The sequence below is a fragment of the Hordeum vulgare genome, chromosome 2H (assembly GCF_904849725.1).
Source record: "Hordeum vulgare subsp. vulgare chromosome 2H, MorexV3_pseudomolecules_assembly, whole genome shotgun sequence".
Lineage (NCBI taxonomy): Eukaryota > Viridiplantae > Streptophyta > Magnoliopsida > Poales > Poaceae > Hordeum > Hordeum vulgare.
The window spans coordinates 641,810,371-641,823,048 of NC_058519.1; positions in this window are offsets into that span (position 1 = coordinate 641,810,371).

Sequence of the window (12,678 nt, forward strand, 5' to 3'; positions counted from 1 at the left end):
TTTGTGCCATCATGAAAATTTGTTGATGGTTTGGTTTGTTGGAACCTAGCTCTCTTTTGGAAACTAGATACCTCGTGTTTGTTTTCCTTCAATTGGTATCTTGTTTCCTTTTATTTGGCATGTGTCAATGGATATCTCATTCCTTGAGGTATCTTTTAATTGATATCCTTCAAGTGATGGTTTTTTCGTTTGGTATCTTATTATCACTTTGATACCTTGTCTTTTGGTGTATTATCAACTTTGTGTTGAGTTGATTCTTAAAAGCCTTGAGCATGCATATTTACTATATATAGCTTCTTTTGCTTGCTTTCTTTCTTTGACCCAATATATAAGGGAAACTCCACCTTGTCATAAATTGGCTAAAGTGTGCATGAAATTCAAATTCATATCTATGTGCACATATGTATGTGGAGTTTGTCCTATGTATTGTTGGTTTTCTAACTCTTTGGTCCCAATGAGCTTGGGCACCATTTTGTTTGTTTTGTTGTTCCAGGAACAATTGGAGATGCATTGGATGCTCGGCTCACCTATAAGGAAGGTGTTGAGACCATGTGATTATTGGAGCCAAGTTAGGATGATCAACGAACAACTATCTACTACATCAATCCAATGTTGTCTCGGTAACAAGTATCTACTTCATGCATTTATTTCTTGCAAAGGCCCAAACCTGTCTTTTCTTTTCCACGTTGCATCATGACATGAATCTCTTAATTCGTTCTTGTAGTACTTTTTCCTTTTTCAAAACATACTGAATTTGTTCAGTCTGCTGGACACATTAAGGACGTCATGTGCAGGTGTTAAAACTTAAAAGTGACAAGACACACGTGAGAAATTATCGTATTTGTCAGGAAGATGTCATGAAGCAATCCATCTAGTTTTGGTTTTTGAGCACACAAAAGATTGATCTAGTATCCAGTTGCTTGGTTCATCCACATTAAACAGTTATCTGATCCTGGCCATCTGCAGGTTTTCTGACCATACTTGAAGAACTATCTAGAAAGATCAGTCACACGTTTACTTCTACTCCCTCTTCACAAATATAAGATATTCTAACTTCTGTGAAACGGATGTATATATATACATTATAGTGAGTTTGTCATTTATTTTAGTCTGTATTAGTCGATATTATCAAAAAAGAGTTTCCCCGCTTTGTATACAAAACAACCAACCGATACAACCAATGATAGGTGTTGAGACAGACAACACAATCATGACCAAAGGAAAGACAAAAGAAAAATAAAGAAAACAAACGCGAGCAACACCGGATCAACGACAACTGTAGTGTCCCGCAACTGTTGCGCCCACCGAATAATTTCACCACATTTCAGTGCCATCGGATTACCGCGTGCCAAGCAACACCTTCATGAAGGAAGAAGGATTGCGACGACAACGACGCTGCTGCCAGAACAAGTTCTAGGATTTCTCCTGGCACACGAAAGGTAGCATGGGAGATGTACATCCGACGCCCTTCAGGAAAGGAGGAGCGCCCGCAGGCGTCACCGCATCGGTGTCGGCCAGATCTGACAGAGATTTTCCCGACCACTCGCACCCGCCCGGGACCAATCCTTAGCTCCATTATGCCAACCACCCACCAACATATGCCACCACAGTCATGCGGACACCACCGTCCTCTCCCCACAGCAAACGCACGGAGGCCGGTTGGACCAAGACACATCCACCGTAGACAGGGTCCGGCAGTACCACAACCGTGTGGAAGGGGACAACCTCCACCAACACACGCCATAGCAGACCTGACACATGCGCAGGGGCATGTTGGACCCCCTGTCCAGCCGAGCCAGATCGGGACCGTTAAGCCCTAGTCGCCGCACTCCAGCAGGCGCAGCACAGGAACTGCCGCCCCCATCGCTCGCATCGCGCCAAACCAACAGAAGACGAACCGGCCCACCCTGCCAGTTCGCCGATCAACAGACCGCCCCGCCGCCAAGGGCACCACCACAACCGCACCTGCCGCCGGCCCCTGCCACCAGGGCGCCGGACCGTCACACGTCGATCAGCAGCCCACACCGAACCCGCGGCTCTCGCCGCCCACCGGGCCAGATCCAGCCTCCGCTACATCCAGCCCCGAGCACACCCCACCTGCGCGCAGCCACCGCACCGCGAGCCCGCGCCCATGCTGCCACCGCCGCACGCTCTTGGGAGCACGCCGTCGCCGCACGCGCCAGCTGCCGTACCGCCGACCCCATGCGAGCACGACGCCTCCGCGCAACCAGGTTGTCCCGTGCCAGCCCCAAGATCCGAGCGGATGGAGAGGAAGCCCGCCACCGCTGGTGCCACCAAGGCATCGCCTGGCGGCACGTACCGACGACAGCGGGGAAGGGGAGCGGAGGCGACATGAGAGGAGAGGATGTGCGAGTCCCTTAGTCTATACACTGGTGGAAAAAGGGCCTTTGGTCGCGGTTCGCAACTGCCATTAGTCGCGGTTGCGCAACCGCGACCAAATAGGCGCGACTAAAGGCCCCCCCCCTTTAGTCGCAGTTGCTTAAGAACCGCAACTAAAGGCCCGTCCACGTGGGCGCCAGGCGGCCGTCGGGGCGGAGGACCTTTAGTCGCGGTTCTTCTGGCCAACCGCGACTAAAGGCCACAGGGTTTAGCCCCCCCCCTAAACCTGTTTTCTGTTTAATTTGTATTGTTTTATTTCTTTTGTGCTTTATTTTAATTTTGAAGGAGTTTCACATATTCTACGGTACTACATACATGCATATGAATGTACAATTTCAAACAAATTTGAAATTAGAACCAAAAAGAATTCAAGAGGAATATACAATATATATTCAATATCATCGGATGACCATATACAATTTTGAACAAGTTTCCATACATAATTTAATGCATATGAAGTTCTACGTCCTCGTAATGGTGTTCTCCTTTACGATGGAGGACTTCCCTCCTGAACCATCCAGCTAGTTCCTCTTGAAGTGGTCGGAAGCGAGCTTCTGGACTAAGCATCACCCGGAGGTTATTCCGCTGAGCATTGGTATCACTCGGAACCCGCTCAGAGGTGTATCTCCGGATCATCTCACAGACATAGTATCCACATAGATTGGTCCCCGCTGGCTGAATATCCCCACCATTCTTAGCCTTTGACCTTCTGAATTCTAGCTCTTTTTTGAATTCACCGACCTTTGTATCTACGAACCGTCTCCAAACCCTACGAGGCAAAGAAAATTAAATGAACAAGAGAGTTATTAGTTACTTGATATTAGGAAATGAACGAAATAGGCCGATCGATATAGAGCGCAAATGAATGAAAATAATTACTTCTGCAGCATTCTTCTCATGCCGCCCCAAAGCTTTGGATCCATATTCAGAGAGTCGTGGACGAGACATTCTGAGGTGTCAACTTTAATTACTAGCAGAATCCAGTGGAACCTGCGGACACGATACATGCACAGTACGTCATGCATAACTCATCGATTAGCCGGCCACATATCATGCATGGAGTAAACAAAAGAGAATGTGCTCAAGACAGAAACACTCACCCAAAATGGTAAGGAAATAGAATATCACTTTTGAGTTCCTGCTTTGTAAGAAACTGCCACAGGTCTGCCTCCATGTCGGCGGGGTGATGCTCCAACACATATCCATTAACGATGTGTGGGTCAATGAACCCAACATCATGGATGTTCCTTACTCTGCATTCCTTAATCTTCATTCTGCATGTATAATAGCGGACACAACAATATAGTTACGACATATATATAGTGCAGGCAATATGAACGAGATGGGGTATAAATAAATCACTTACAGAACGTAGCAACTGATGATAGATTTGTCGAGCTTGCGCAGATTGAAAAGCTGGAACAATTCACTCAGATGAATTTGTACATAGTAATGTTTGAAGTGATGCTCATATCTAACTTCCGCATAAATATAATCTTTGGCGTTTTTATTTTTTATGTAACCCTTGTACCATTTCAGCAGACCTTTCATTTGTGGAGGTAGATCCTCTTCCTGCGCAGGCTCGACGAGAGGCCCATTCTTCACATATGTAATTACTACCTCCTTCACTGGCGCCTCATCAAGGCCTAACATTTCACGAAGAGTAATACCTAAGTTGGCCGCTTGTTCTCTGGCACTCGTTACAGTCAATCCATGTGCTGCCGCAGCTGCTATGATATCGGGGTCATCCGGACCGGCGGCTTTCACTATAAGCGGGGCAATCGATTGTTTACTTTGTTCCCCGAGCTGGGCAACTCGTTTCCCGCTTTTTTTACTTTCTAATTCCGTTTTCTCGGCCTCCTCCAAGGCTTTGTTCTCCTGGTTCTCCGCCCGCTCTTTCTTCTCCTTCAACATGAGTGCCTGCCTACGAAGTTCACGTGCATAGTCGTCAGGAAGATTCTTCGCGGCTTGGGACGGTGTGCTCAAAAATGACTTAGCCCACTTCTTTTGCTCATCAGAAAATACTGGCTTGGGCTCGGGCTCTCTTTTCTTCTTGCAGTCTGCCTTCCATTTCTCATGATCAGCAGCCGCCCTCGCGGCAGTTTCCTCGGCACTACGTTCCCAAGGCCTTGTGGGGAGAGGCTTCAGTGATGGCTCCGGTACCTTTGTGGTCTTAGGTACATAAGGGTCCGGGTTAATAATCCAGGACTGCTTCTGCTTCTTTGCCGGAGGTCGATTGGGGGGTGGCGTCTGATCACCCGCCGGACGAGGACTGGGGGGCGGCGTCTGATCACCCGCCGGACGTTGTGGACTGGGGGGCGTCGGCTGACGTGACGGAGGTGTAGGTGAACCGTCACCACCACCACCCTTCAGGTGTAGCAATGAAATGGCGCTTGACATCTCCAAGTCTTTTCTCCCCTTCAGGTGTAGCAATGTCAATCTCCAGGTCCTCAAACCCTTGGACTATGTCCTCCACCGTGACACGAGCATAGCCATCTTGAATGGGGTTGTTGTGGTGGAGTGCTCCAGGTAAACATGGTAAAGCACTGCCGATGGCTACCTTCATGGACATGTTCCCGATAGGATAATACAGATGACATTCTTTCATCTCCTTTATATCGTCCACGGGGTAGCGAGGAGGCTCCGGTGCAGTAATTTCGACCACCAGAGGCTCCGGTGCAGTAATTTCGATCGTCGGTGCATCTGCACCAGCTGGTGGGGCCTCCGTGGAAGCCACGCTGCTTCTCCGCTGCTGGCTTCCGAGATCCGCTGGATGATCTTCATGCTGCGCCCGAGCTACATCTCTTTCGGCTAATAGTACACTCACGGTTTTCTTCATCACATCCATTTCCGATGCCAACCGCGCCACAACATCTGCTTCCCGATCCATCTTTCTCTTACGGCTTCTGTAACCGTACGGGTCATCGTTCTGGGGGAACCCTATTTTCCACGGAATGTTCCCCATGCCTCGTACACGTCCTCCGTGTTCAGGATTCCCGAGGGCTTTTGTCAGCGCGTCGTTCTCTCTGTTGAACTTGATCTTCCCCTCTTGAGCATCCCTCATTGCGTCAATAAGGGCTTGGGTGGGTTTAATTAATTTGCCCCGGTAAACACACTCCCCTGTCTCCGGGTTCAGCGTTCCCCCATGCCCGTACCACCAGCTTTTGGCCCTTTGGTCCCATCCCTCCGTACCTGGATGGATTCCTCGCGCCCTCAGCTCGTTCTCCATCTTCTCCAACCTAGGCACCCAAATGCGATACCCTCCTGGCCCCATAATATGATTGTACTCCTTCTTAGCCGCATTTTCCTTATTTCTTTTCGATATTTGAATGAACTGCTCCGATTTCTTTTGCTTCACAAATTCTGGCCAATCATGTTTCAGTTTCTCATATTGTCCTTTGAAATCCGGAGTCTTGTTCTGCTTGACAAAGTCATGGGCTAGATTTTGCTTGAATTTCCGGAATGCGTCGGCCATCTTATGAAGAGCGAACTGTTTGACTAGCCTCCTCCTCTCCTTGTTTTCCTCAATCTTTTTACCCTCCTCATCGAATTTGTTGTATTCCGGAGGTAGAACGAAATGTTCCATAAGCTTCTTGAAGCAATCTTTTTTTGTTCTCTTATCGACAAAAGTGAAACCAGCATTTCGTGCCTTCTTTGGCTCATTCCACTCCTGGACGGTGATCGAGACGTTGTCTCTAACAACGGCTCCGCATTGGCTGACAAACTTGGTGGCATTCTTGCGGGGCTCCAGCGGCCTGCCGGTTGCACTGTCGACAACCTCGATGGTGCATGTTTCTCCTTGTTTCATCGTCTTGGTTGCGCCACGCTTTGACGACGTACTCGATTGTTTCGACGATCCGGCCGAGGGCTAAAATAAGAAAGAGAGTCGCGCGCGTTAGTACACACATATTTATTCAAATCAGTTAGTTTGTATCACCAGAGGCTCAATGTATATATATACCTCGGCGCCGGAGGTGGTTGCTACTTCCATTTGAAGATCGTCGTTTATCGACGTTTGTTCGGCATCATCTTGCTGACGGCGCCCTTCATCTTCACCGTCAAGGTTCAGATAAGAAGAGATATCATCTTCTTGATCTTGTCCGGTCGGCACATATAGAATATCGCCGTTTATGATGCCGAACATATGTGTTTCACCGTCCGGATCATAGTTGTCCATAATCGGGTCAGCTCTATCGTCCGCCATTATGTCAGTCCTGAAAACATGTAGTAAAAACAAATTAATTAAGTGAAGAAGGGGGGCGGTGGCGGTGGCGGTGGCGGTGGCGAAAGGGCGGTGGCAAAAGGAGGGGGCGAGGAAGGGGTGGGAGAGGGTGTCGCGGTAGAGCGCGAGACGGGGCGGCAGACGACTACTTGGTATCCCCGTCCCACTGTCGATGCATCCAGGGATCGTTGTGTTGGCGCCCCGAAGAAGAATAAAGCTTGCTAAGGCGGGGCATCCAGACATCGTGATAAGGTTGGAATGCGATCAATTTTGAGCTCCTTCGCGTGCGGTAGGAACACTGACAACAGCCAGGATAGTGACTAGAGAAAAGACCGGTTGATATTGCAGCATGTCAAGCCGAAGTTCCACCCATCGTCTGAAAGTCCGACACCCTCGCTTGTGTGATTGGCTAAAGTTCTACCGGTCTACTGTTGAGACAAGCTCTACTGTATCTATGGAGCTAAGTCTAGCGCTGCAAAAGGTCAAGACAGGCTTGTACAATCCTTCTCATGCCCAAATTTCTAATGTCTCCCATTTCTAAAATAGTTTCCCATTCAACTACACTGCCCCTCATCTTCTTTATTTTGTGTTCTTTTCTTCTTTATTTTTATAACTCTTTATACTATATAAATTTTATATATATTTAAAACATTCAACAAAAATATTTGAATAGTGTTGACTAAGGATTTGAATTTTTTATTGTGTATAGAGAAATGTTTATCATGTATATAAAAATGTACACCATGAAATGTGTATGAAACGTATAGTACTTCCTCCGTTTCTAAATACGGCGGCGTTGAGGGTGGGCGAGGGAGGCCGGTGGGCCGGCGGCGACGTACGTGGGCGAGGCGGCCGGCGGCGTTGAGGGTGGGCGAGGGAGGCCGGTGGGCCGGCGGCGCCGTACGTGGGCGAGACGGGGCGGCGTCGAGGGCGAGGGGCGACGGCGGGCGACGGCGGGCGGCGTCGAGGGCAAGGGCGACGGCGGGCGGCGAGGGCGACGGCGGCAGGCCTTCGGCGCGCGCGGCAGTGAATCGGAGAAGACGAGAATCGGAGAAGACGGCGGCACGCCCTTGTATTTATAGCTCCCCCCCCCTTTAGTCGCGGTTGGGGAGGCGACCCGCGACTACCTTTAGTCGCGGGTCGCCTCCCCAACCGCGACTAAAGGGTTTTTGGCGGGTTTTTGCGTTCCCGCCCCCCCCCTTTAGTCGCGGTTGGGGAGGCGACCCGCGACTAAAGGTAACCTTTAGTCGCGGTTGGCTAAACCAACCGCGACTAAAGGGTTTTTTCGTTCCCGCGCGCAACGACCTTTTGTCGCGGTTGGTCTGGCCAACCGCGACTAAAGGTATTTTTCAAAATACTTTTCTTTTTCAATATCTTAAAAATACAAATAATATATCAAAAAATTCAGAAAAAAAAAACTAATTCAATTCAATATGTTAAAAATACAAATAATATATCAAAAAATTCAGAAAAATAAAACTAATTCAATTCAATATGTTAAAAATACAAATAATATATCAAAAAATTCAGAAAAATAAAACTAATTCAATTCAATATGTTAAAAATACAAATAATATATCAAAAAATTCAGAAAAATAAAACTAATTCAATTCAATATGTTAAAAATACAAATAATATATCAAAAAATTCAGAAAAATAAAACTAATTCAATTCAATATGTTAAAAATACAAATAATATATCAAAAAATTCAGAAAAATAAAACTAATTCAATTCAATATGTTAAAAACACAAAAATTATATCAAAAAATTAAGAAAAATAAAACTAATTCAATTCAAAATGTTAAAAATACAAATAATATATCAAAAAGTTAAGAAAAATAAAACTAATTCAATTCAAAATGTTAAAAATACAAATAATACATCAAAAAATTCAGAAAAACCACATTTAGTCCCGGTTGCACCAACCAGCCGGGACTAAAGGTTAGATGACCAGCTCTGGATTCCTCTTCTTCCCGCCATTTCTTCCCTGTCTTCCCGCCTCTTTCTTCCCGCCTCCTGTCTTCCCGCTCACATTTTTCCCGCCATTTCTCACTACATATATGTAGCCCGGCTTGGCCAGCATTATCACATCTCTACAATCTCTCATCACTCTCTCATGGCTTCCACCGCACCCACTCTAACCTACCAGCAGGTGGAGGAGCTTTGCGCCTCGAACTACCCTTGTCCACCGGGCTACCGCGTCCCCACCGGCTGGAGCCTAAGCGCCGGCGGCGTGCCGGTCCCTCCCGTCCCTCAGGGTACTGCGCGCCGGGCGGCCATCACGAACCACTACTACCTCGACCTCACGCCGGAGCAGCGGATGAATCCCCGCTGGCATCCCGATAACCAGCATACTTGGGACGCCTTCTTCATCAATCGGCGTGAGAGGGCGCTCGCCAGGTATGAGGAGGACGGTCTGCCTCCTGGGAACTTCCACGAGGCCGGCCGTCGGCTATGGTGGTAACCAAGATTGTTGAAATCCACCATTGTCATTCCGTATTGCTGGTCCACCTTTACCCCACCTCCTGTTAGCTTGAACCATTTGCACCGGAACAAAGGGACCTTAAAGGAGGGTCCATAGTCAAGTTCCCATATCTCCTCTATGTAACCATAATATGTGACCTCTTGCCCATTCTCGGTTGCTGCATCAAAGCGGACACCACTGTTTTGGTTGGTGCTCTTTTTATCTTGGGCGATCGTGTAAAATGTATTCCCATTTATCTCGTACCCTTGGAAAGTCGTTATAGTCGAAGATGGTGTCTTGGCCAACATGTACAGCTGATCTACAACATCATTGTCATTCATTAAATGTTTTCTCAACCAACTGCCGAAAGTCTCCATGTGGGCCTTCCTAATCCAGGATTCAGGCTTCCCCGGGTTGTCCGAGTGTAAAATATTCTTGTGTTTCTCAAAGTACGGAGCCACCAAGCTGGAATTGGTCAGTACAGTGTGGTGTGCTTCAGTCAGAGAATGGCCGTCCATACATATCGTTGATTTCCTTCCAACCGTGCCTTTTCCACTTAGTCTCCCCTCGTGCCGCGATCGAGGAAGACCAATCGGCTTAAGGTCAGGAACAAAGTCAACACAAAACTCAATTACCTCCTCATTTCCATAGCCCTTGGCGATGCTTCCTTCTGGCCTAGCACGGTTACGAACATATTTCTTTAATACTCCCATGAACCTCTCGAAGGGGAACATATTGTGTAGAAATACAGGACCGAGAACGAAAATCTCTTCGACTAGGTGAACCAGGAGGTGCGTCATAATATTGAAGAAGGATGGCGGGAACACCAGCTCGAAACTGACAAGACATTGGATCACATCGTTCTGTAACCGTGGTAGAACTTCTGGATTGATTACCTTCTGAGAGATTGCATTGAGGAATGCACATAGCTTCACAATGGCTACTCGAACATTTTGTGGCAGGAGCCCCCTCAAAGCAATCGGAAGCAATTGCGTCATAATCACGTGGCAGTCGTGAGACTTCAGGTTTTGGAACTTTTTCTCCGCCATGTTTATTATTCCCTTTATATTGGACGAGAATCCAGACGGGACCTTCATACTGCTCAGGCATTCAAAAAAGATGACCTTCTCTTCTTTGGTCAGAGCGTAGCTGGCACGACCTTGAAACCATTCCGGATGCCGGTCATCAGGGTCTTTCAAACGTTGCTGGTCCTGCCGTGCTTCCTTTGTATCATTTGTCTTCCCATACACGCCCAAGAAGCTTAGGAGGTTCACGCAAATATTCTTCGTAACGTGCATCACGTCGATTGCAGAGCGGACTTCTAGGACTTTCCAATATTCTAGCTCCCAGAATATAGATTTCTTCTTCCACATGGCTGCGTGCCCGTCAGCTCCCTTCGGAACTGATTGTCCGCCAGGACCCTTTCCAAAGATGACTTTCAAATCCTTGACCATATCAAATACCTCAGCACCAGTGCGTTCCGCAGGCTTCGGCCGGTGATCTGCCTTGCCGTTGTAATGCTTGCCTTTCTTTCTTACTGGATGAATTTTCGGAAGAAATCGACGATGCCCAAGGTACACGTTCTTCTTACAATTTGGCAAATGTACACTTTCAGTCTCATGTAAGCAGTGCATGCATGCATTGTATCCCTTATTTGACAGTCCCGAAAGGTTACTAAGAGCAGGCCAATCGTTGATGGTTACGAAAAGCAACGCTCGTAGGTCAAATTCCTCTTCTTTGTGCTCATCCCACACACGGACACCAGGTCTGCCCCACAGCTGTAAAAGTTCATCAACTAATGGCCTTAGGTACACATCGATGTCGTTGCCGGGTTGCTTCGGACCTTGGATGAGCACTGGCATCATAATGAACTTCCGCTTCATGCACAACCAAGGAGGAAGGTTGTAGATGCATAGAGTCACGGGCCAGGTGCTATGGCTGGAGCTCTGCTCGCCAAAAGGATTCATGCCATCTGTACTTAGACCAAATCTTATGTTCCTTGCGTCAGCTGCAAAATCTTTGAACTCTCTGTCGATCTTTCTCCATTGCGTTCCATCTGCGGTGTGTCTCAACTCCCCGTCCGACTTACGGTCCTCTTTGTGCCATCGCAACAACTTGGCATGCTCTTTGTTCCTGAACAAACGTTTCAACCGTGGTATTATAGGAGCATACCACATCACCTTGGCGGGAACCCTCTTCCTGGGTTTCTCGCCCTCAACATCGTCACCAGGGTCATCACCTCTGATCTTATAACGCAATGCAGTGCATACCGGGCATTCATTCAAATTCTCGTATTCACCGCGGTAGAGGATGCAGTCGTTGATGCATGCATGTATCTTCAGAACCTCTAAACCTAGAGGGCATACAACCTTCTTTGCTTCGTACGTACTGGCGGGCAACTCGTTATTCTTTGGAAACATATTCTTCAACATTTTCAGCAAGTTTTCAAATGCCGAGTCAGCTACACCTGCCTGTGCCTTCCATTTCAGCAAATCCAGTGTGCAGCCCAGCTTTTTTAGACCATCATCGCATCCGGGGTACAACGACTTTCTGTGATCCTCTAACATGCGATCCAAATTCTCCCTCTCCTTTTCAGTTTCGCAGCGTCTCCGTGCATCAGCAATGGTCCGACCAAGATCATCAACGGTCTCATCACGTGCCTCTTCTTCACCTTCACCTTCCCCTTCACCTTCCCCTTCACCTTCAGCATCCTCCATGAAAGTATCACCGAAATGAGCAAGATAGCTTTCATCCATGAAATCATCCCCTTCTTCATCTTCTTCCATTATAACCCCTCTTTCTCCATGCTTGGTCCAACAATTATAGCTTCGCATGAAACCGTGCCGAAGCAGGTGCAGGTGAACTTCTCTTGAGGAAGAGTAACCCTTCTGATTCTTACAGTCAACACATGGACAGATAACAAAACCCTTCTGCTTGTTCGCATTAGCCACTACGAGGAAATCTTTCAAACCCGTAGTGAACTCGCGGGAGAGTCGGTTACCGTACATCCATTGCCGATTCATCTGCATTATTATAATATAAAATATATAATTAACCATCATGCATTTGTTAAACTAACTAGCTATAAACAATAGAAATTAAACAATGAACAACACACATGCATATTTTATCAATGACACACATGCATGAAAGGTTCAAGTTGCTAACCGCGATCGAGGAGGAAAAAATAAATGAGGAACCTCAAGTGTGGCTCCAACACTTCATATCATGTTTGTTTCACGCTCTTGGGGCATTTCATCAAACACCTTGTGTGCATAAGAGGAACCAAAAGCAAACCTACACCCCCTTGTGAAGCTTGTGAAGAGAAGTGGCACCAAATGGCTAAGTGAGTGTGCTGAACTGGTATCTATAGGGGAGGAGATTTAGTCGCGGTTGGCATGGCAAACCGCGACTAAAGGCCTTTGGGCACCTTTAGTCGCGGTTGGCCTGGCCAACCGCGACTAAAGCCCCTCACGTGCACCAGCTGGCCACCGAGCGCCCTGGCCCAGGCCTTTGGTCGCGGTTCGTCTGCCGAACCGCGACTAAAGAAATCATTAGTCGCGGTTCCTACAGTGTCGCGACTTATGGGGC